Source organism: Aptenodytes patagonicus, chromosome 19 (assembly GCF_965638725.1).
Source record: "Aptenodytes patagonicus chromosome 19, bAptPat1.pri.cur, whole genome shotgun sequence".
Taxonomy (NCBI): Eukaryota; Metazoa; Chordata; class Aves; order Sphenisciformes; family Spheniscidae; genus Aptenodytes; species Aptenodytes patagonicus.
The window spans coordinates 7,733,160-7,759,411 of NC_134967.1; positions in this window are offsets into that span (position 1 = coordinate 7,733,160).

Here is a 26,252-nt window from a genome sequence, read left to right on the forward strand (position 1 = left end):
TTAGAACCAATGCAGGTTCAACTCCCAGAGGTCGTAAGTGAACAGGGATTAAGGCTGGAATCTGCAAACACTAACCAATGTATCCAAGTAAGTGCACAGAAGCTGTCCAGCTTTTTCAACTCACGCTTATATGTTTGGCGTGTCTAAAGCCTTAAAGAGTGGGATGCAACTGCATCAGTAATTCCTGCCCCCAAATGACTAGCAAGGAAGTGGTGTTTTCGCCCATTTTTGGTACCGAGTGGAATCAGTAAGGTTTTAAGTCTAAACGCAGGTCCACATCCTTCACTTGTAAAAATATCATATACAATTCATATACATGTCCTTTCACTTGTACATCTGTTGCTATGATTTTGGTTTCTAAAATTAAAAACAAAAGTTCAAATAACTTTCCTCTATTGACAATTACCTTCTGTAGTTAAAGTATACAGCTGACAAATCTTTTAAGTTTTCTAATATACTTAAGCAATACACTTCAAGTAACTTTGTTCCACAGATTTTGTACTCAAAAAATAGGTCTGAAGAGACCAGGTTGCCAGTTAGTTTCAGGAAGACCAGCTGTGTTTCTGTCAGCACATCACATCGATGTTTTCTTTGAAATTTTTAGTTATCTTCAGAAATACCCCATTTTGGGTATAAGCAAAATGGCTTTAAAGAAAGGAAGATGTTCTCCTATCACAAGGGGCAGGAGTCATGCTCCCAGCTCTTTAAAGAATTCACCAGCTCATTTTCTTAACTTGAAATAGTAGAATTCCTTCAACTAGGAACACGGGGGAAAATTGCATTTACCATTCTACTGCAAATCAGTAAATTAACTCAAATTCACATAGATACAGATCCTACTACCCCTACACTGATAAAAGAACACTTCAAGATTATTATGCAAGGAGACAGAGACAAGACACAAATTTTTCCAGACCACGAAAATGGCTTCAAGCTCCCTCGACCCCCAGTGCTAAAACAGTACTGTTGTAGGCCAACATTTTTGTACAAAAGAAGCCCTTCCTGGTAGGAGAATGATGATTCCCCCCCATGAGGATGGGTTGTATTTTTGCCGTTATAGACAGAACCAGATCTGTATCAGCCCTGGGTTACTGCCAGTTGCCAACTCAGGTAAGGAGGACATAGCACTTCTAGAGTTTTCAAAAGAATTTAGGAGTAAACGTTGTTTGTCTTAGTTTCTTTTTAAAGTTAGCTGAGGCTAACTTGGAAATAAGGCTTGGCCTCACATACGGAAATCTCCGATGCCTGAATCCAGCTATCCAGTCCTATTGGACACCTTCCTTATTCTCGGACTATCCCTTTTCAGCTGTCCCAAATTTATCTGGCTACTCTGTATTCTAGGAGCTCTGATTTAACTGACCTAGATTACAAGCACAAACACACAAAGGAAAAAAAAAAAAGTCTATTTCATTTGCCTCCTCCACTGTCCCAAACTCAAGACTTTCAGATGGGAGATATGTACTCGAGACGACTGTCATGGATCCCCACGGAGCTAGGGGTAAATTTTGACAAAACTTGAAAAGACCCACAAAATTACTTCCCCCCCCCCCCCCCAACTGGCTCATATATAAAACCAGAAATCACACAAAAAAACCCCAGAGCTTCTAATTTGCCAGCTACTGCTGTGTATCAAGGACGCCAGTTTAATTTGACATTGTAAATTAGGTGTTCAGAAGTGGTTTGTGAGTCTAAACAGAGAGCTGGGGACATACTGAGAAGAGTTGTATTTTCCAAAGGCATTAAGTCAGGTGCCTGTCAGAGAGTTTCTCACTGGGCAGCAAGAAATTGAGTTGTCCAAAACACTCATGGTCACTCATGAAAAGCTTTTCTTTTACTCCATTTTCCTCACCTTTTCTGGACTTTTATAGTCTTTCTTTTGGCAACATGCCTCTACCGATGCAGCTGCAGTTCATGCAAAGGTCATCACTACCTATTACCTTCATCAATGTATTGCCTGAAATGCCCATTTGCACAGACAAACCAGAGCAAGACAACCGCTCTTTAAAATACAGGGCAAATTACATAGTGAACACAGGAAAATGAAGCAAATCCTTTGGCATTGCTTGTTCAACAATTAAACAAGAGTTAATGAAGAATTCTTTAGTCTGTTTTGAGGATTTAGTTCCGTAGAAATTCTTATTGCCTAACATGTTATATTAAATCACATGGCACTTGTGACCATTCGAGGAACCTGGCTATGTCTAGAGCAGAACTTTGAACTGAAGAGATGAGCCACCTCTCCTGGTGTTACTTCTCAGAGTGACTGACTTTTCATGCTATTCCTGTTACAGAAACAGAGTATTTTTTGATTGGTAAGTCTTAATAGCAGAGGCTGAAAACATTATGTACTCTGTCACCAAGGAACTCCGAGTGCCACGACACATGTGGTAAGAAAGACCAGTCAAGTTGTCTTGTGTTTATGATGAAGGGGGTAACTGGGTTTTGAAAATTCTAGTTATTCTGCCAGAATAACTTTAATTTACTTAATATAAGAACCAAAATACTAGGAATCAGATATGAACCTACTCAGTCGAACACTTCTGAGTACCTCCAAAACCAAAAGCGCATTCACATTGTCACTGCACTGATTCATTGAGTATCAACACAATGTTTTCTCTTTCTACATTCTCAGTGTAAGCCACGTGACAGGAACAGCGCTGGAGGAAATGTTTTTGCATATACTGGCTGTCAAGTTGTTGCTATAATTAAAATAGATTTTCCATATTGCAGGAAGTCCTACAGGTACGTACGCTACCGGTCAATCGATTGGTTGTAACCTATTGTCACATCCTGACCCACCTGCCACCATCCTTGTTCACATGGAAGCAAGAGCTCGCTAAACTTGCTTGCAGGCTCCTGCAGAGCTCCGGGCATTCTCGAGTGGGAAGCTTGGAGTATGTTGAGCACCTCAGGCAAGCTCCAGCAGGGAATCTGAATGGCTTAAGAATGAGCATGGCTCAGTAAGCTGTAGCCCAGTCCACAACCAAAAATCCAGGGATCCGTTCTTCTCGACCACAATAAAAATACTTTGAGATCACTTGATACTCTGAGTTCAGCTCAAGCTGGCAATGTTCACAGAAACCTGACTCATAGAACTTGGTATGCTTAAGTACCCCTTGAGTTCAACTTAATTTCACAAAGTAGAAATAGTTAAAAAGTCTAATAGAGGCCCCAGCCCCCTTTGTGCTGTTCTGTACAAATGCTTAGTGAGTTACAGTCCCTGCCCCAAAGAACTTTCATTCAAATGGGACCAACAAAGAATGAGGGGGGGGGGGGAATCAACAGCAAAGTGAGCTGAACTGACCCAAGCTCAAACTAGCAGCTGGAGATCAGGAATAAAAATCAAATTTCCTGGGGCCTGAAGTAAAACATCTTCATGTCTTATTCAATAGCTTATGTTATTCAGCCACCAGGGAAAAAAAAAAAACCACCAAAACCCCAAACCAAAGCCCCCACACACACACTCCTAGAGCTGCTCATTCTGAACATGGTATATACATAGTAAATTATAATGCTTGTATGGAGAACAACTGAAAGAAATGGCCACAAAATATCAAAACTAGGATTAAACAACAGCTCAGTGCTGCACCTCAGTCATTTCCATTTCACTGTAAGCAGCACCCCTTATTTATACCTAACAGATGGAGCAAAGGGAAAACTTAACACATACGTAGCAGAGTAGAGGTTTGATAGGGATTTTCGGTAGAAATTATGAGCCCTTGCTCCTGCCCATGGTATCCAAACCATACTTTTTACGTGCTCCCACGTTCATTTGCTGAAAAGATGTTAAAGAAATACATCTTGGCACATCTGCAAGGAAGGGAAAAACCTTGCAGAAGATGATAGGAGCCAGGGAAGCAGTAAAAACCCAGGAGTGTCAGAGTTAATGATGATATGTGAGTAATCCAGTTACAAAGGCACTGTCAGTAGGAAGAGAGCGCAAATATAATAAAACACAGCTGTATGACGTACACTCCAGTGGAATTTTTATTAGATGGCTTATGTGCACTTTAAGTATACCTGACCTGAATGCAGATTCCCACACACTTTTATTTGGGAGGGAAAAAAGTTTCCACAGATCTCTGCACTGAACTGATTTAGTTGAATTGTTCTGTACGGCATCTGCGGGTTTTCTGGATCATCTTTTTGAATTTACTTTTTTATTTGTTTTCTGCTGAGTCAGCTCCTTAATCTGGAACCTTGAGAATTTCATGCTTTTAAGTACTTCCCCAAAGCCTATTCTGGCCCAGCTATCCTAGTCCTCTGCCCTTCTACCACTTATCCCAAATGACTACTCTTCTATCTCCTGTATGTACGAATTGTAGGAGGAAAACCCCACAGGACAAGAGGTAGGACAACCTACATGGGACAAAGGAAGATGAGGTTTTGCTGCTTCAAAGGAGGTCAGATTTGTTCCAAAATCTGCTCATTTCTGTAAACACCATAAAGACTGTACACTTGAGTGATCATTGTTATCTTGGGAAGAAAGCTTACAAACAGACATTTATAAACCCAGTTTATCTACATTTTGTTTTGAGTTCACGAAACAAGAGCAGCTACATGTGCTGTCAGCAGGACTCAATTCCAAGACCTGTAACTCTAGATGCTCTTGAGCTGCAGGAACTCCTTTACTGGAGTCAAAAAATGTCATTAAACCCCTACCTTTATGTGGCCAAGGTATAAAAACAGGTACTATACAATGCATTAACAAAGCTGTTGGCCACGCAGCCCACAGATGAAACAGATTTGACCAGCACAAATGGATTCTTCTTTTGTAGTACCCCAAGTGACAACCTCCCTGCTGTTGCATATATGGATCTACCTTCTTATTTGTTCATATACCAAGTAGGAAGCACCTACCAAACATCTCCATAGATGTACTGGTGGCCTTTGCAACGTCGATTGCAGGCCCAGTAAGGGAAACTGTCATTTTACAGATGGTAATACTGCTAAGCACTCCTAAATCTAGCTCCTGGATTTCAACATTGCTTTGCAAAGTAACCACTTAGACATACAGAAGTCAAATTTACTTTACTTACCTTTCCAACCCATAAAGTAAGTGAAGTGAGAAGCAGATATACTAATGAAAGCAAAACACCAAAACCCACAGCAATACGCTACGTTTCCTTGCATATTAAAAAACCCTACCCAAAACCTCTGTAGGCATTGCCCCTGCCCCGGAACGCAAGACCCACTGACCTTCAGTAGATCTCAGTACTGGATTACACGCTATACAGCACGACTGCATAGCCAAAAGAGTCAACACATGCATCATTTTTAAGCAACAGTTTTACTAGCACTGCCTCTGAAGTATGCAATTATTGTATCTTTGCTTGTGTCATCATAGTTGCTTTCTCTACAATCCTTTGCATGTAAAAACTGGGATGTGGTGAGCAATGAGATACTTTCGGCTACACCAAAAAAAGAAAAAGAACATGGAACGATACATTAGACAGCAAGCAGACACAAGGTTCACAACTGGAACTGGTGCTATTAGGTTAAAGCTTCTGTATGTTGCTACGTTCTGAGCTCCTTTTGCACACGAGTCCCACTGATGTTAGTGGATGCCCAAGAAATTGGAAGCGAGTAGAAGTAAAGCGTAGCTCCCCCACCTGCCTTGCCCATGAACTGAGCTTACTATAAACAGATTCTTTAAGCTCTGACTCTCACAGTGTGTAAAGCAGGGATCCCATGCTGCTTAATTCAATTTGGCAGATAACATTGGTGAAAGGCATTGATTTCTGCCCTCACTCCCCCCTTCTCTTCCATCAATTTTCCCAGATAAGAAGCCTGTGGCTCAGACCCTGCTGGTGACGGATGCCTTGTAATTGCTTTGAATGGATTATCACCAGACATCTAGCAGGCAGCTGTAATCAGAAACAGTCTCACCCAGTAGAAGGACTCTGCAGAAGAGAGAGCTGTCTCTGTTGCCTCTGCCTTGCCTTTCTATTCTTATATTAAGCCTGGCTTTATTTATTTATATTTTTAATACAGTAATATCTAGGACATCCAACTGAAATCAGGGTCCAGATGGGCTAAGTGCCATTCAAACCCTAAAAACCTATTTTTGCTTCTGACAATGTACAGCACAACTCAGGCTACAAGAGGATTGTCCTTCCATACTGCTAAAATCTGGCATTTGGCTAAATAAGTATCCACCCATTTCAATGGGTGACATTACCAAAAAATTGGGAAACTAAAAAATACATATTCTGTTCTGGCAATTATTGGCTAAAAGACATTAAATAAGACACTTCTCTCCTTGCCTCAGCTTACTGCTGCTTTTCTCACTCTGCCTAGCCTAAATTGTCAGTAGTTTGTTTACAAAGATCACAGTGACATTCTAATTTGATATCTGGAATTCAATTTGTATGGCTGGGGGGACAAAAAACATGAATAAGTAAGTGTGAGACAGATTGTTACATAGGAACAAAATTAAGCAATTTCCTCTACTGTATTTTATATTAATTTTGTACAATTATACGTAGCTGCCCAACACCAAGAGGCAGTAGATCCATGCCCATGATGCTTAAACTGAAAATTTGATCAACATCAACAAAGTTTTTTGCCCTGCAAAGTTTCATTAGGGGTAACATAAGGAATAAGCCTCAAAACACGTATCTGATTGTTCAAAAATTAAACATTCACGGTATCTGCCTATGATCATAGATACACATCCATCCTGCACCACGAATACGCCATTAAAACTTCGCACATAGATACTTGCACTTGGCCCTCTTTCCAGGAGTTTCTTCAGAGAGGTGAATGCCGCAAGGAAGGGTCACACGCCTCTCTCTATCACCACCTCCCTTTCCTTTAGCAGACCTTCTCCCCTGATCGGAGAGACACCCTGATAGGACTCAACAAGGGAAAACAGATCCTGTTCTATATTTTCTGTCACTATTTGGCAGGTCTCATTCACTAGGGTTTCTTCCTCTAACACAAGTTTTACATTAGGATTCCTACCCCATACAACAGAAACTGTGCATTCTCCTCAAAGAAACGGGACTCAGACACTTTAATCCCCTTACGTTTTCTTCATGTGTAATTTTTTAGTGCTTGTGCCACACTGTCAGCCCTGGTTTTAATTCAGTCACTCATGCAGTATCATAGTTTGGTCAGTCTATATAGGACATTTACATGGGCAATGGTACCTTGATTGGAAAGGTTTTCATGTTTAGTACGAACACTACAAGCTTCACGCTTCCAATCTTTAATTCTAACCAAAGATCAATTCTACTTTGAAACAAGTTTCATCTAACACTATGTTCCAGCTCAAAGCTCCCTCTGCTATCTTTGAAAACAACATGAAACCTTTCTTGGAGCAAATGAAGAGTTGCTGTCAGTTTGGTGCTTGGATCATCAGCAAGAATCCTTCTCTGCATGCTCCATACCTACCTTGTCTAACAAAACACTCAAGGGCCTCATTTTAAGTGACACTAATTTCCCAGAACTCCAGTGAATGATAACTTAGAATGTTTCATACTGGCTTATTATATGTGCAGAAGTTGACTAATATAAAAAGGGAGCTTTTTTAAAAATCATATGACACAACAAGTAATATGAAAATCCTTTACAATTTTTGCACCTGGAAATGCAGAATGAAGGTGGGGGAAGGGGGACAGTGGATTTGCTACCACACATGTACAAACTGACTCTGTAGGGCTTGTGCAGCTGGGAGATAATGTGCTTTGCAGGTCATTGGCTCTTAAGCACTGTGTTATCTCTCTGTAACATACACCTTGTTGTGTCTTACTGTTTAATTACAGCTGATATGCAGGCCATAATATTGCTTATCATTAGCCAGAGGATGACAATTACAATTTAAGATTAAACTGTTTTCTTTTTTTCTTCAGCCAAGTCTCTGTATGACTCTTCCTTAGCCCAAGAAAAGATTTGCACATGCAGAACAAATCCATATACTAATTGGTTATGTGCCCCTCATAATGATGTATAATTTAGGAAGCACGCATTGCATGATGAACATTGTGAACTGCACTCAATATTGCGTAGAGCCTACATCTGAACTTGGAGGGTCAGCTAGTCAGCAACACATGCCTGAAAAATCTCAAGACAGCAATAAAGACAATGAAATACCGTGATCTTCTACATGGGACAGGTTCCAGCCGGGTGACTGTCAAGAGCAGTGCCTCAACCTGCAGTAAGCTCAGTCCTTCCCTTCAGCCATCACTTTTCAACTCACCTTCCACTCCATCAGCTTCACCCTCTCTTCTTCATTCCTCTCCTCCCTCTTTTCTAAAAAGGTTTGATAGTGTTTTAGATGACATCTGTCATACAGGCAGAGGAGCAGCTGCATGCATCCATCCTCCCCCTATTATTCTCTTGCATTATGATGCACTGCAGAAATTTGGGGCTTAGTTCAGCAGAACACTGAAGTATATACTTGATTTGAAAATACATCCCAAAGTCTTTTTGCTTTAGTAGGGCTTTTGTTTCAGAAATGGACACAGTTAACAGAGATCCTAGAGTTGGAAAGTAGTTTGAAAAACTGGACTATTAAAGGATCAGCAAAAAGTGATGAGTCTGCTCAAGCTGAACTGTCATTAAGTAGCTACGCCCTTTTCAAGAAACAGAGATGTGTTATTCTGCACAAAAATCCCAAAGACTCAGATTGCTTACAAATATTCTGCACTAAAATCCACAATGGTCCGAGAGGAGATTTAACTACTGATCACCAACAATAAAGCTTAAAGACTGAAGAAGAACTGTGTTTCTGTACCTCTGCTAAGCATTTACGGGATTCCCTCAGAGCAAAGCCTTTAACTCCTGAACATAAATGTGGTAACATACAGTTGTGATGACTCTTAATGTCAGAGGTCAATGGTTTAAAACTCGTGTCCTGTAGTTTGTCAACTCCCATTTATCCTATCCAGCACAGCACAAGGGTACGACACATAAATCTTCCAAAAATGTGTTCTGATCTTTCACCTACAGTAGCTTAAAAATAGCCCAGAGCAAGAGCTTTTAGCATTTTGTCATAGCAATTTCTCTGTCAAATATGATAGATAGCCAGCTACATGGAAAAAGGATGAACCAACCCAGAGATCAGATAATGAAAAAGTCTGAATTGTACCTCCAAGAAGCAGGAGTTTTACTCATGGTGGAAATCCCCACTTAGCTCACCCCGCTCAGCATATGTGTTGCGGCACAGAACATGTCATAAGACTCATCCAGTAAGGCATTTCTTTCCTCCCTGCGTATTTTTCATTTAAACATCATAACAGTTTTGGGAGCTCAAGCAAGAGTCTTGAGTTCTGTTTTGGATTTTGCAAACTCCTAGCATGATTTTGGGCAGAATGCCCATTTCAAGTTTTATTTTAAAAAAAATTCTTTAAAGACAGGTGCTAATTTTGGCTATCCAACATAATGATAAGAGCTTCAGCCACTCGGATTTTCTGAAAACCAGCTGCCTAAAGTGTCTCAAGTTAAAGCCAGAAAGTGAATACCCTAAACAAAACATCTTCCTCTAATAATCTTGCTGAATTACTCTGTTGTTAAGCCTTGCAACTCTTACTTCTAGGTATCTTATGGTGATCTTGCAGCAATGAGATGTATATCACCATTATTAAAGCATGTAACTCCTCTTCACTACCAGTAAAAAGAGAGTAATGACAGCAAACTATCCTGATCTATTATTGCTAGGTACTAATGGTTTCCTTCCAAAAAGAAAAGTCAGATTGAGAGTTATACACATTCATTTTCACTAATCTAATTTCAGACAGTTTTGACAATATGGTAGTTACTGATTTTACTGTAAGTTTCTGGATTTTGTATCATCAACACTTTCATGAAACCCTCCCAAGACGACTTCTACTCTTGTTTATCATAATGGTTTTTAAAGGAGCTAAACTAGTAAGAGAATGCCAGAAAACGTACTCAACTGTCAAAAACCTACAATAGAGAAGATTCCCTCTGTATTATGTACATTTATTAGCTAGGTGCAATAGTTGAAGAAGTATTAATAAATCCAAAGAAGGACTTAACTGCCCGAAAGTTAATCTATTTTTCTAATGTTATCAGTTGGTTTAATAGAATATATTGTCTATTACTGTAAACTATGCTTTACTTGTATCTTTAGATCACCACAGCCACAACTGCCAAAGTGGAATAGATGTCCAAAGTAGTTATTCAGGAAACTAAAGCTTCCAGAGCTGTAGCTGCTTCCATATTTATTCAGAATGATGCACACTTCCCCAGCAGCTTATAAAGACTGGAACATCTGTTTACCAGACACCTTTATGACATTTACCTCTCTGAGTAGCGTGCTAAGTTTTAAAGAGTTATCATGTTAAATCTTGCAGAGGTGCTAAATAAACTGCACCCAAAAAAAAGCACAGAATTGCTCATAACCCTTCCCTCCTTCCTAGTCTCCATTCTCCAAAGACTCAGCAGCACAACAATCCAGGTATTTATCAAATGTAAACCAACCAGTAAAAACAGATACTAAGTCATTTTGGCATCTCTGCTTCTCATAGATTCTACTGTGCATATGATGCAGCACAAAACATCCATGTGAGCTCCCAGAAGTTACTTAGACTGAAAGATAGAGAAGGTGGCCTGGGGGGGACGACACACAGAAGAACAAACCAAACTAAACCCAACAATGCTTTGTACTTAAGAACTCTAGAAATGCTTGAGAAGCTAAGAATTTGCACACTTTCTCCAACGATTCAGGTCCCAACTTCCAAGTTTTCCAGAGATATTGCCCTTTTATTTCAGACTGAACTCAGATCCCATTTCGTTAGAACATAAGTAGACACGATAATCTGTATTATATATAGTAACAGAAAAACAGAAAACCAATTTGGGAAGTCCTCAAAACAGCACCTGTAACATACAGCTATGTAGCACAGGTCTTACTCATGCAAGTTATCAATAGGAGTACTTCTTTTCAGAATCATGTGTGATTAAATGTAAATCTGGAATTTCATCTATGAATCGGAACTGATTAAAGACCACAGAATTTTACCCATTACTTTAAATTGGCTTCATTTTTTCAAAACACATTATCATTTTGATCAGACTTTACCTTTGGACCTGGAAGCTAGAGTCTGTCTGCTTTGTCTACCACCATCACAACTGTAACAACCTGTGACATCAGAAATTTCCACACTTTTCTAATAGGATGCTCATCAGAAAAAGAGACTTCACCTTGCTCTCTCTTAAATCCACATGCCAGCTCTTGGATTAGCGCAGAAAACATGAGGAAAAATATATTTAGGGTTTGGACTAGATGATCTTTAAAGGTCCCTTCCAACCCAAACCATTCTATGATACTCCTAGTATTTGTGTTTATGTTTTTCCATAGGCTTTTTTATATGCCTCAGGGAGTCACTTGCAGGGCCAAACTAATGTGGCCTTCACATGATTGTGTAACATGTTCATCTCATTTTTGAAGCCTGGATCAAGAGAAGAGATCCTATGTTATTTTTAGGCCTATGTTATATTTATGTTATTTTAGCCCCATGAATGGGCCTGCGGAAGGAAAAGAGCTCATGAAAAACAAACACAAATGCCAGGATGCTTGGGTTAATTCAGATTTAACTGAACCCTACTATATCCTTAGGGCTCCCTCAGAGCTTTGGGTTTCAGAGGGGTGGGGCAGGGGTCTTCTAGTCCCAGATAATAACAGTACAGATTTCTGTCTATTTGATATTGCAGTGTTTTCTGGCTAACATAGTCATGAAAGAAACTGTCTGTCATACAGAAAGCTGCAATTTCACATACTACAGCAGTGAGAGAGAACACATAAAAAAAAGGTACAGCTGCTAAACTTCACACCAGAAGCCAATCCAAATGGAGGAAACATGGGTGATTCAAGCCAGATACAAACGCATCACAAAAGATGAAAATGAAAATAAAGGAAAACACGTTTATCACAATTATACTGAAAGATATTTGTGATTTTTATTACTTATGTTTTGTTGATTATTTACATTTGGGTAGAATTTGGAGGATCGAATTGAGTATCAGATTCAGACCCAGCCCCAAATGATTTGTGACGTAGATAGGTATGTCAAACACAAGTGGTTAGAGAAAGAAAGGCATTGTGAAAGGAAGGAACTGACTCTTCCAACACCACACAAGTCAGCAACGGAAATGCAACGCACCTCCTCTGAGAACCATCCAGTGCCTTCTAGCACTGAAACAGGTAGCATTTCCCCATTTTCTTCCAGCTGCCAGTCATCATAATACCTTCTCATCCGTATTCTCAAGATAAATCCCATATGCATTAGAGACCAAAGGGCTCTGACAAATTCTAGCTCACGTACACTAAACAGAGCAAGTGCTAAGGGAAACGATTTTCTGCCTCTGCTCACAGAGCTACATAGGATCTCGCATCCCTGCCAAGTCATGAGAATCCAGTGGATCTTAATAACAGAGGCCAAACACCCTGTCCTCTCCTTCTCTGTTCCTGCACTTAGTCACATGTCATACTAAGTTTCCATTTATAAGCAGTTTATATGGAGGCAATAAACTATTCACAGATGTTATAAACATTTTACAGGATGGGGCACTACACATGCTAGGGTTAACAATTATTTACTAAAGCAGCTATTAATCACTTACAAAATGTATATGAATTGAAACTCAGTATAATTCATTACTATGTATAATGGCTGTTATCTTGGCTGCCACACTGGAGATCAGTCCAAGGATCTCTGCAGTTCAAAGACTAACCATACACCTGAGGTTAGAAACAGCTAAGAGTCCCAATAAGAACCTGTGACCAGCTCACGCCTACCACAGGTTGGCTCCACAAAACTACAACCGATACTGGGAAGTTCACTAAGACTCCTCATTGAAAGAACCAAAATGTTACTTCTTCAAGAACATATCAAATTTCTCAGGCCTGATTTTTCATTATCTACAGTTTGGGTGACCAAAGCAACCAGATGCTAACCACTCATTTGTACGGATATAAATGATTGCACCGAAGTTCATAGAAGAAAGGCAGGGATATTCAAGTCCCCTGAATTTTGGGCATCCTGTTATGATTGATGCTTTTCTTGAACATCTGGGAGTATTTCCTGTCCACTTTGGAAGGATACAAAGGAATAGCTTTATTTCTTTGCCACTTTTAGTGGGATGAGTAAGAAAGTCGTAAGTGAACTCAAACTGCTGAAGGTACTAGTATTTTCAGACACCTCAAATGCTTCTCTATGCCATGAACGATACCTTTTAAAGCCAGGGTACAAAACCAGACACACATGTGTCTTTTTATTATCTGTCTGAGACTTGTGTTCCAACCAGCCATGAAGCCAGGTACCTTATCCAGGGAAATTTTTCGGGAAAAAAAAAAATTCTCCTCCCTTTTCACCAAAGACCTGGTTTTATCTCTTGCAAGCAGCTGAAATTCTGGGTAACCAAAGCCCTAAGCCATCTGGCAGAAATCACCAAGGCATGTTTTTGACTCACTGTCACAGGTCATGACCTACAACCATTGCCAATGTTCCAGGGCTTTTTTCTCTTCCCTTTGTCTTCCCCAAAGCAAACTCAATTACAAATTGGAAAAATCCTGCAGTGAAATTTTCCCCTCATGGGGCTGAATGTCTGTCACCTCTGCAAGAACAACTTCGTAAGAATTCCAGAGGTGTTGGTTAGCTGTCAGTCCCAGTTATATCAGTGGTTACAGAAATATTGAGCAGTTCAGGTTGGAGGGCAAGAGAACAGGTGACCTACTATTCCTTCCACTAAAGTTATGCCTTGATTGCTAACTGCACAGCCTGTGCTAGCAGTGAGCATTGATGTCATCTCTGGGTTTCTACCCAAGAGCATTCTGAAATATAAAATGTCTCTTTACTTTAAAAGCAACATTACTTTGTCCTGGCAACAACCTGCCCATTGATTGGGTTTTTCTGTGGATTTTGTTTCCTCAGCATGAATTCAAATCATGTGCACTTATGCCATATTTCAATTATCCATTACATAAGTGATCTTCTTGCATTAAATCTGATTTAGTTAGAGTTTACAATACAGTGCGTCTGCACAACAGCACTTTCTTCACCACAACGTTTTCCTCTGCCAACATTTTTCATGCTTCAAAACTACTTGTGCACTCCCAGGAAAACTGATACTTTCAATAATGTCACCTGCAATAGGTGCATACTTTTCACATTTAATTATGCAACATCAGAACCTATTTCCATCTTGACAATTATATTCTTTCTGCTCCCGTACAGATGAGTACTTATATGATAAATCAGCCAACCTCAAGCTCTAATCCGAGGAAATGTTTAAGCATATTCTTAACAAAGCAAAAGAGTAACCGTATTGCCACTAAATGGGACTATTCACTTGCTTAAGCAAGTGCTTAAACACTTTCCTGAATAGAGACTGTGTTAACCTACAGGGCAGATTAGTCTTTAATGTAACCCTGGAGATACAAGAAGTGTGTCCAGGCTGCATTTGTGCAGTCTGATAAGCGCTAATCTGATAAAGACTTAACCACACAGGCTATATGCGTCAACGAAGACAGTGTAGCAAGTGGATATTACAAGGATACCGCTTATCTAGCTGAGAACAAATGAAAATTCATTCAAAGAACTTGGTGCTTTAGAGATAAAAGCTGGGGAGGTCTTGTAGGGTGGACGCTAGAAGATGAGGTTATCAGAACGACAGGCAGACTTAAAAAAACCCCACCTCTTTATTATAGTGGCAATCAAAAGATAAAGTTGCAGACCTTCAAAAGATGTAGAGGTGTCTCATTCCAATTTAAATCATTGGACAGTAAAGCACTTAGAGCCTTTGAAAATCTGAATCCTAATGGCACTGATTTTAAAGTGCGATCAAATTTATAATACACTTTTCAAAAAAGTTGTCTGTGCTACGTTAATTCTTCAGGAGTTGTTGGAACAAATGAATCTGCAAATTTAGGTTATAAAGGGAAGAATCATAAGGGAAGCATGCTCCATATTTCATATTGTCCCACACACAGAGAAAACAGCTAGAAAGCATATTGTAATCCTTAATTTGATAGTGCCACTGACATATTTCAGGAAATTGTTTACATGTGCTCGGGGAGTCTGCATAAGTAGCAAAAATACAAGCTAGTCTGGTAAAAGGTCCATTAGAAAAAACATCCTATACAATCTGAGAAAAAGGACACTGCATGGCTGTGTGGCTGCCTGAGGTTAGATTTCTTGTAACAAAAATCCAAAGCACCGTATCTCTCTGAATGCTCCTCATATGGACCCTTTCACTAGGATGCAATTCAGCTGTGATGCAGGGAAAGAACGCGCTGTCAAGTGTCCAAGGCTGGAGCATGAATTAGTGAAGAAAGCTAATCTCACAAGCCACTGGGCTCAAGAACAAACTGCAAATATGCAATTACGCACCATATTGGCATCTGTCTTCCTTGAATTCATTGCTCCATGCAAAGATAGCTTTGATTACTCAAGGAGCTTTAAAAGAGGGGAAGAATTCAGAGTTATCTTTGACTTCTGTTAGAAGTGGTCTGCACATGATTGGGGAAACAGAAGTACAGTTCAGGAGCTGCAGGCTCAGCTCTACAATGCTACTTTCCATGGAATGCTGCACAGAAACATCTTAGATTTTATAACGCACATCTCCAGTTTCACACCACTGTGTAACTTAGTGTAACAGGGCAAAGACACGGAAAGGGCTAGTCCTCCTCTCATTTGTTAAAACAAAGTTGATTAAATAAGTGTCTGTAACATCATGAAAATGCTTTACAAACTTTCTTTGGTCAATTTAATTTTGTTTTCCAGATCATATTTCAGGCTTTTTTCTATCCCAGGATCCCCTAGTTTCACTGATAGGTATGAAAAGTCTTCATGTACTTTTGCTTCCATGATAGAATACCAGTTCCAAGCAGGATCCCAGCACTGAATATAAGCCCATCAGTTTGGAGTGTGACAACAGTTAAGACATCTTTGTTCGTTCATCACATGATTGAACACCCATGTCTCTCTCCAGCTTACTCAGTGGCAGCTACAGGGACCCAATGCTCTCAAAAACAATGCTCAACGTCTCTCTAAATTAAGCTACTAATGATTAGTTCTGAAATTTTAAACAAAAATATTTCCCTTCTCAGACATGTCAGGGCTAAAGGAAATTAAAATAACTCTTTCCTCTTCCTATCTTGAAAACTTCTCTGTAATGAAGTCCAAACCATACAGAAAGGCCTGCTTTCTCACCTAGTGAAACAGAGCACTGGCCAGTTTCACTTCCCCAACACTGAAACGCTTAAATTCCCTGCTATACAGAAGAATTGCAACTCTGAGCTAGACTCAGTGGTTTCAGTTCTCAGGAGGTTTGTTTCCCCACAGCTGCTCTTCAGCCAAGCTGTGAACGAACCTGAAAATTCATTTGAAAAACCCTCTATGGTTTCTCATGCTTTCACAATTACATTATAGCTCTTTCCTCAACATTTACCACCACCCCCTGCAGGGAATTCCCCCGACACATGGGTAAAATTTACCAGGAAGGCTTGTAAACCTTCATAAGCGTTTCATCTCAAACAATGCAAAAACTTGGTTTCAAGTAAGTCTGGGAAATTTTCTTTTACAAGCTCTGTGATTTTGGTATGGAAGCTTGGCCTTTAAAGTTCTGATCTGTGAGCTGGATTTTAGAGCCCACTGAAGCAACTGGAAGGACTCACATTAATGTTCATGGGCTCCAAATTTTCAAACTGCTAATGACTGTCACTTTGCCAGTGACTCAGTAGGAAAGTACTCTGTGAGCTAAGGTTGAGGACAACTATCCTCTCTCTGATCAGAAGCTGAGTTAGTGGCTGGGGTACTTTATGTGAAATGTCATATGAGCCACTCCGCAGGGGCTGAAGTTTCTTCCCTTCTGCCAGATAAAAACAGGGTGTGCAGGTCTCAGTGCAACAGTGTCGGACCTAACTCTTTACCAATTTTACTTGTATTAGTCCTCAAGTGATCACTGAGGTCACAGCATTTGCACATAAGAGTAACAGTCACCAGGGAAACCAGTAAACTGGCATCTGCTTGATGTCTTGTTTTAAAGGAGCTGTGAAGCCGCTTGCACTGGGGTAGGAAAATCTCCTGCAAGCGTGCAGCTCCCATCATTGGAGCATTTATTTCTTTCATGTCTCAATTACGCATTCTGCTTTCCAGCTTTGCTCTATTACTGGTACATCGTTTATTCTAAATGCACCCAATGCTCTCCTTCACCAGAATCACTCAGGCCCATTGACTACCACTTCTTTGTTACTGGGTTAAGATTCTACCAGACACTAACATGGAGTCAACCCTCAAATTTACACCCCAGCACCCAAAGACAGAAGCACTCATTTTTAATTCCTATTGACAAATCAAACAAATTTCAAATTATTCATAATGTGTAAGCAAAATCTTGATCATCATCATCTTATTTATTATAATTATAAGCTATATATGACTATATCTTACAATTATATTATCTGTAAATCTAGCTATGTATAATCAAGGTAATAAATTTAAACAATTGTAAAATGAAGAGCCACAGTAACTGTTAGTTTCTGATGAACACATAAAAAAAAAAAAGATACCTGCAATCTATATATTGAGCCCATACCTATTTCACATGTTCATTTTTACAGCATACAAATGCCTGAATTTTACATTAGCCACTACCCTGTGTTTCCTGGACCCTCAAATAAACAAAAGGCTGAACCTAAGATGCTTCTTTTGCAGATTAGCTCTTGAAACTGTAGTATTTTGGAGGTGGGAACTTCCTACTACATATGAACATAGCTCTAGAAAAGTACATCGTTGATCTCTCTTTATAGACAGCACATCACAAAATAATTAATATTGTTCAAAAGTTTATTACATATTCACACACACACCGCTGCATAAAGTTCATGCCCAGGAACACCATTTTGAATCACCATAAGTATTTCTGCCTGATCAAAGGAAATTACTGAACACAGAATCAGCTACAATGACACCTGCTGGAGCATAATTTAAAATAAACACCATGTAAACAACCTCCTGAAATACGTTCAGTGGTACTATCACATTCTTTAAAAAGCAAAGGTAACAAGAAAAGCAAAAGGGGGCGGGGGGTTAGTCAGATTTTAACTTAGGGTAACAGATACTTACACTAGTAAGTTAAATGTGTGTTGGAATGTTCCCAAACTTTAAGGGCAGCTGACAGAGAATGGCTCACGCCTACATTAGAAATCTCTCTTAAGTCTGTGAAACAGGGTGACTGCATATAAACTACTTATTGGGAATGGTCTCCAACTTCAAACCATACCTGGGAACAGTTTAGAAAAATACTAGCTGGCATGGGCCAAAATTCTGCCAAGAAACATTCCAGCACTTCAGTAGTACAGTATCACGTTCCACGTTTGAGGAACATTCCTGGGAACATTCCCAGGCATCCTTGATTTTACTAGTATGGACACAGCCTAAGATTTCCAGATGCTTACTAGAATAAAGTTTTGCTACTTGGACACTATCTTCTGAACAGAGAACCCATGCAAAACAAAACAAACAAACAAAAAAGGCTTTATTATGGCAGAAATGAATATTACGGTTAACAAGACTTCCTAAAAGGGATTCCGGGTCCAGTTTGGAACAAGCACCATTTAGCACTTGCCAGAAAGTTGTATGCTCATTAGACCTTTATTCTACACCCTCACTCTACTATTGTCCTGGAATAAACAATGACAACAGTACTTTAGACAGACAGCTTGCAGATTCAACTCAAACACCACTGGCAGAAGATCTTAACTTTGGAATTAAAAAAGGGATCTCAATGCACTGATCAATACCAGCTATAATGAGAAACATTAAGAAGTGTCTCTGCTAATGAAAGCACAAACAAAACAATGCTTCCTGCCCACAAGTCTCTGAGGCTTGCCTTTTCCTCCTTTTCACCCTCTTAGTCCTTTTTCATCAGTACAACAAAGGTGTCATTTTAACACAGAGAGAAGCCAACTCTAGCTGCCATGCAGCTACATCTTTGGCTTGTAACAAAAAGTTCTATGAAAACAGCATAATACTCAATGACGTTCAGAAAGGCAACCAGAATGTGAGCAATCGCTAGAAAGGGAAAACAAAACAGATAGCATTTTTACATCACTAGGAAAATTTATGAGTATGCCCACATTCAGATCCAGTACTGCCCTCTCCCCGCAATAGTAGAACTGGAGAAGGTACAGAAAACAGAGCAAAGGATAGGTAAAGACACAGAACAATTTCTATGCAGAAAGCAGTTAAGTAAACTGCAACTCCTTGCCACAGCATGTTGCGGGTGCTAAAATTCAAAAAGCAATTTGACAAACAGAAGAAGAAACATCAACAAACCCTACATAAAAAAGCAGCACTTTTGGCTCAAGACCTTGAAACGCGGAGATTGGGAGTCTATACTGAGTCGGTATCACTACATATATGCTCTGTTCTCCTACTCTTCCCTGGGCATGTGACATGAGCAATTCTCTGAGGCAGGATATTAGGCTAGACAAATCTTTTGCCTGATGCTGTGTATCTGTTGTCATGTTGGTTTAATTTAGCCAGCATGGAGAGAAACAGTGGTAAGGAGCTGGTATCACAGGCTTCCTCACAGCCTACTGAATGGAGTAAGTATCCTGTGCATTGTCCCCCTCGCAATGGGTCTCTATGCCAACTCCTGCTATGCCACCCCTGCAGTTAATCCAGATCTGCTAGAACGGAGCTGTTTGATGCTTGCATAACCGTGCTACAAAACACAACTAATACACAGACTTATTAAGATCACACTATGTTTTACATGCTTCCAATAAATTTTACCACAGCCTGGTAAGGGAGACATCATTATCATTCACTTCACAGCAGAAAATTATGGTGGTTTTCGTTTTGTGTTTTTTTAACATTCCTTACATAATTTGGTTAACAAATCATACATTTGAAACTTACGCAAAAAAACACTATCAGAGAAATGTATTCAAAATAATTAATCAGACTGTGAAACACTTTATATAGAGAAATATTTTTAAATAGCTTAAAAATCTTGAGAGTTATTTGAGACAGGAAAACAAAATTTTCATTTGCTTCCTTTGATTCTTGATGTACTTGGATCACATTTTCAAGAGTTTTTTTTTCCTCCAACTTCAAAAGCCATGGAAACTCAGCTTTTTAAACATGAAGCTAATAGTCCTATGACATGAATCTAGAGGTGAGCTTGACAAAACCTCCCAAGTATCACAATGTTAAAAACCAAAGAGTTGGCAAAATACCTCAAATTTGAAGAGGTGAAGAAATATGAGTGGCACTAGACGGACTTGAACAGCTGTACATATTTCAGCCCAAGATTTTAAAATTTCTGTCAAAATATTGCAGTGAAAAACTAACATTCTCCATGGAAAGCAGCTATTTTCGGTGAAAATGCTATTTTATCAAAACTCTATTTTCCATTAAACACAGTTTTGACAGAAATTTTTCAACTATCCTTATTCAGTGTTATGCTCTGTAGTTGAAAATGTTAGCAGTTTTTTAGGCTGTCTCTACAACTGCAAAGATTTATAGGGACTTGGCAAAGATGGTTTAAGACTAGTATCTCTGTCCCTTCATACTACACACATCCCTGGAAATTATTTTTACTTAAGTTTAATGGAATACACGATAGTGACACAGCACAGCAATGCTACTTCAACAAAGCTGTTAATACTTCCTTTAATTATTTCCCCCCCCTGCCCCAAATAGTACCGGCAAAGCATCTCTCTTCTATTAGTAAAGCACTGGAGACTTTCATTTTGGCTTAACGAACTAGGGGATAATTTTTCACCTAGTCATGTCCTGGTACCACTGGTCAAGTGTGTTGATTTTGGGAGTCCTGCAGGTGGAGTTGCCCCTTCCTCAAATCCTGAAGAAAAGTATTCCGGACAGACTATGCAGACTTGTCTGCTGGAATTACGCAGGACTCCCTAGGCTATGCTCTGAAGGCAGGCTGGCTGCTGCTGACTGGTTGTATTGTATTACAGCTCAGTCTGAAGTAAAACTGGGGAGAAAAAAAAAAAGAATCGGAGGGAGCAAAACAGAGGTATTTGGAAAATCAGAAACCCGCTATTGGAGAAAAGGAGAAAGAAGGCTAGAGAACTTTTGAGTATCATATTTTATGCAGCACTTTTTTTAAGCTTTCCAAAATGTATTTACAAGGTTTTGGGGCTCTGCAGCCTCCCCCGTTGCCTGCTGAACCTTGCCTAAACTAGCAAGCACTTAGGAACAAGGTTGATCTCAGTAATGAGGCGAAAGAGAAGCTACAGTGATGACCTTCACACAGCTTAGTCCTGGCCTTTGCCTGAGACTGCAAAGAGAAGATTAACTGGCAGAGGCCTGGAGGACACTTACAGCTATTCCATCCTTAGCACTCCTCGTGGGCCGCTTCTGTCGTACGGAAATAGTGTCGGAATATCAGCTGGTGTAAATCAGTGTATCTCCACGGAAGTCAGGGGACACATTCATAGCTGCTATGAACTAGTGAAACATTAGGGTCAGTGGAGTCATACAATGTTACAGCAACTGAAAACGTGACCCGGATTCTGCTGCCAATATTAGAATACATATTTCTCATGCCCCTCCTTCTTCTTCATCCCCTGCTCAGACGAACTTACGTAGTCACGATTATTAGCAAAGGTACCTAAGCTTACATTCAGTGATTGTGTGACGAGAGGCAGTCTATAAGATCTTTTTAACCTGACACAATTACTCATACAGCCAATTTGCAAGATAGGCAGATGCCAGCAAAAGTAAGGCATAACCCATATACAGAACAATTTGGACCTAAGGGGGGGGGGGGGGGAGGAGAAGAAAAAAGAAAAAAGAAAACCAAGTCTGAAGGCAGATCTGAGAAAAGGAATGCTTCCATATAACGTCTCTCTCTGACTAGACTAACTAAAAAACGATGCAGGGAAACAACAGCCTGTTTCCAAATCAGAGAGATGTGTACACATGTACACACACAGGTTTTTTGCTAATTGTCTCTATGGAACCCCTAAATATCCACCGACATTATAAATCCTTCCTTCCTGCAAGCCAGCATTCCCCAGCCCCTTCCATCTCTCACTTCCCCCACAAAAATGACAGACTGACTCTAATCTCCCACCTGCATAAATCTCCTACAGACAACCACAAATATTTTAGCTATGCTGATTTATGGAAGCACAAGCAAGACTAAACCAGGGGATATATCCTCCATGCACAATGACTGATGGCTTGCCGCAAATCTTTCCATTTAAAGCGCTGTCACTTTTGCAGTTCCATAGAGAGAGAAAAAATAGGAATAAAATAACATGCAGTAATGCAACTTATGGCAGCTCCTGAAAAAAAAAGCATTTGTGCAAGCTGATTTCTTCCAAGTTTTCCTGCATAAAACCCTTGCTACTAATTGAAGAAATTCTATTTGAGAGAGGATGTGAAAACAGCTGCAAGACCCCGCAAGCCCTCCTCCTCTCCGCCCCTCCTCCAACCGTCCCATATTCTGACTTTAACTGACCATGGCAATCTTGATTTACAGTCAATGGTAAGTTGTCTTTTTAACCAATGCTTTGCAGCTGATGCTGCCTGCTTTAGTACCCATGGATTGAAAGAATGAATGAATATGGGGATTCCCTACTCAGATTTATCTACAGCAGTAAACAAAATCAGGCTGTAGCTCCTGATTCCAGAACAGTTGACAGCAAAGACCTCCCTGAATTCAGTGGACTAAGCTTTGAAGGCTACTAGGCACAGGCAACTCCCCTTGACCTCAGAGAATACCCATCACAGACGGGATTAGTCTGACAAGAACAAGACGAGGACCATTGAGTTTACTCACGGCAGATAAACAAAAAAAGACACAAACTGTGCACAACAAGAGACCTGTCAGCGTCTGGTTCAGCGTCTCCATGCTGTGTAAGGGCCCCACAGAGGCAAGAGCTTTCAGAGGAGAATGATTTCATTTAGCTGCTCTGAGCCAAGCTGTTTTAAGATTTGTGTTTTGCACAAGGACATCAACAGGGACAAATAATGCTGTTGTGGCAACACATTATTACTCTGCTGCCGAGTACTGACAGTCGCAGTTTCAAAGAGCTGGGCTGAGACCTGAAGTCACAGAGCAAATAAAGGGGTTTCTGCATTCTTGGCTCCACTGACACCATTTTCCCAGCACTGTTTCCTCCTCTGCACCTTCCTTGCAGTGGGCTAAGTCTTCCCTACTAGCCTGTTGAAAGCCATAATTTCACCTGTTGTCACAAGCATGTTAGCAGTAATGTCCGATTGAACAGCTGTATGCTTCCTGCTCTACTGCAACTAATTGACTAGTAAGTAAAGCCTTACAGCAGGATCACTGATCATACCCTTTTGTTCAAGTCTGAAATTTAATTGACTTACCAAGAATTTTGCTGGGCACAAGTCATCTCTGTTTTCACATCCTGCAAGATATTAGCTGGAAAAAAGAAAGAAAGAGGGAAAGTTGGTTAAAAAGAAGAGCAACAGATATTTTATTTCTTTGGAATGCAGAGCAAGACAGGCATATCTGAAATGCAGTGGTTATTTTAGGGCATGTTACATTGTCTACATGGTCTATTATACAGAATTCTGGACTCAATTTCCTCTCCAGGCTCTGTGAATAATCACTTCCTTTCTCTAGACCTTAACTTCCTCAGTCACTAAAATGGGGAAAATTATATATACTTTCCTTAGAAATGCATTTAATGACAAACCTTTATGTAATAGCTAATCGCGCAATATCATTAATAAAGGAGGAGACCAGCTGCCAAGTATCTTGGGACATATTCCCATCCATATCAGTGACAAAGTTATACACGTTTGCTTTAGGTTTCTCATCCAATACTCACTAGTGAAACTTGAGAATACCTGTTCTAACAGGAAACTTTGCTTTCCCTTGCTATGAATAAAAAATGAAACAAAACAGTGGTAACATTTAGTACTTGTTTTTACGAGCTTGTAAATCCAACTCAAAGATGTGAAAAGAAAATCCTTATTTGAGAAATAAGGAAAAAGAAAAATCCTTATTTTTGAGAAAAATAAGGAAAAATCCTTTCTTTTTTTGAAAAAACAAACAAACAAACCAACCAACCCCAGAACTCAGTGACAGACACTCCAGTAAGGCCCCAAGACTTAATTACACATGGATTTTCTGTTAAATATCATCTGGATTTTGCTCTAAAAGTAACTTTGTAGAGTGCAGATTTCCTTAGATCACCCACTCAAAGCCACGAAATAATGCTTGTATCAAGCAGGATCTTAATAAGAAACAGTATAAAGAGAGATTAAAAAAAGGTAAATGAGGATTTTGAAAAGTTTGGCAGTGGGATAGAACGATCATTCAACATGAGGGCAGCAGAATGTTCCCCACCTTTCCATCCCAACTATCTTTTAGCACGAGGAACTTTTCAGTTCATGTGTCAGACTGATAGCAAATGACTTGGACAATTCTGACAGCTATGTGTATTTGTACCATCTAGAGTATAAAATAATAATTTCTCAAATCTGTTCAATATGGCAGATGTTGGTGAACAGCACTATTACAAACCAGGTGCCCATATAAGGGCATAGAAGCACAATAAGGCTTAAATTGATGCTCCCAGGGTGATACTTTGTTCTTTACATCTCAGAATCCATACTGTCTGTCTCTATGGCTGTACTGCGATAGTCTAGTTGGGCTAAAGAAAAGATTCGTTCTACTAAGGCAAAAAACCTGAAGGTATAGTCTTTAACAAGCACAAATTTTAATTAAAGTACTTGCTGTGAAGTAGCTGCCGCCAGGAAAATATGAACAGAATTTTGGCTTAAATAGCCTAGATATCAAAGAACAGTTCCAAAGAGGTCTACATAAAAAGCTGTACGGTAGCAACTCAAAGGAAAAAAAATAGAAAGGTCATAGCCAAACCATGAAACATCAAGGAAACGGAAAAGAAAAAAAAGCTTTTGCTTTTTTATTTCTGCTAATCTTCTGGACACATGGGCAATGATTTCAAGTAATTGTACATAATCCTACTAAAGCCTTGGGTTATGTGTGAACCCAAACATGTCAGAACAATAGAAAACAGTTATACATGAAGATGATCACTATGTGAGAAGTACATGCCCAAAGTACAAATAGGTGTTGGGGTCAGGGTTCAGGATTGAGCCTGTCAGACATAAGTAAGAGACAGAATATCACCGCTAACATGAGTCCTAGTTCAAATTCTGTCTATTATTTGGAGTGGGTCTGAGCAATTTTTGCTGAAAGTTCTTGTATTTCCCCAAACAATATGCTTGAGATCAAAACTTGTGTGCACACACACATGCAGACAAAAGATAGAAAAAAGGACCCAACATTTATTAACATAAAATAAAAATTACTTCAACTGACAGCGTGATGCCAAATCATATAGATGAAATGTATTTCCATTATAATTCTGTTCTGTCTGCAACTAAGATTGTCATATACATTCTTGGTACCTGAAGATGATTCTATCACTGATGCTATCAAAGGCTAAATATGCCTATATGAGACGCAGAATATAGGATTTGATCACTTAGCATACATGGAGCGTGAAAGTAAGCAACATGCTCATGATAGTAAGGTTAAAGTATTATTTACCTGGTTAGATCACTTTCCCACATGGTTGGTAACTACAAATTAACAAGTCAAGACAGACACTCCTAAAAAGAAGTTTGGCACTTTTCAGGAAAAGTTCAGATGTAATTTTTAGAGAAGACAACAGCAGTTGCTGTCAGGCTTCCTGAAGTTTAGACAGGAATTTTTCAGTTGCACACAGTGGACTATTAGATGGCGATCAAGCATAGTGAATTATAAACCAATTCTAACACAGTATGTAGGAACAAAATTCTTGAAATTTTTCCTAAGAAAAGGGCAAAGTTCCTGAAGTAGCAACAACAGTGTACCATTTTATTACTAATACTTAATCACATGGTTTATTTGATTGGCTTAGTTAATGAAACGGTGATGTCCTCCAAGATTAATCCATAATTAAAAGTAATAAACAAGGTTTTTGTCTTACAAGATGCACTATCAACAACACTTACCCTTCTTTAATTTTAGAGAACGATTCGAAAATAGAGCAGAAAGAATGTATTTTTACCCTTGTGGCCACTGTTGCCACAAAATATCAAAACGATCCCCTACTACACAGCTGAAAGGGGAATAAAACACTGTATGTTTGAATTGTTTGAAGACAGCAGTGAAACCAATTAGAAGTATCTATAAAGGAGAAAAGTGTATTACAATTTTATTGTTTGAAGTTCTGAGTAAGTATTGGTTCACAGATG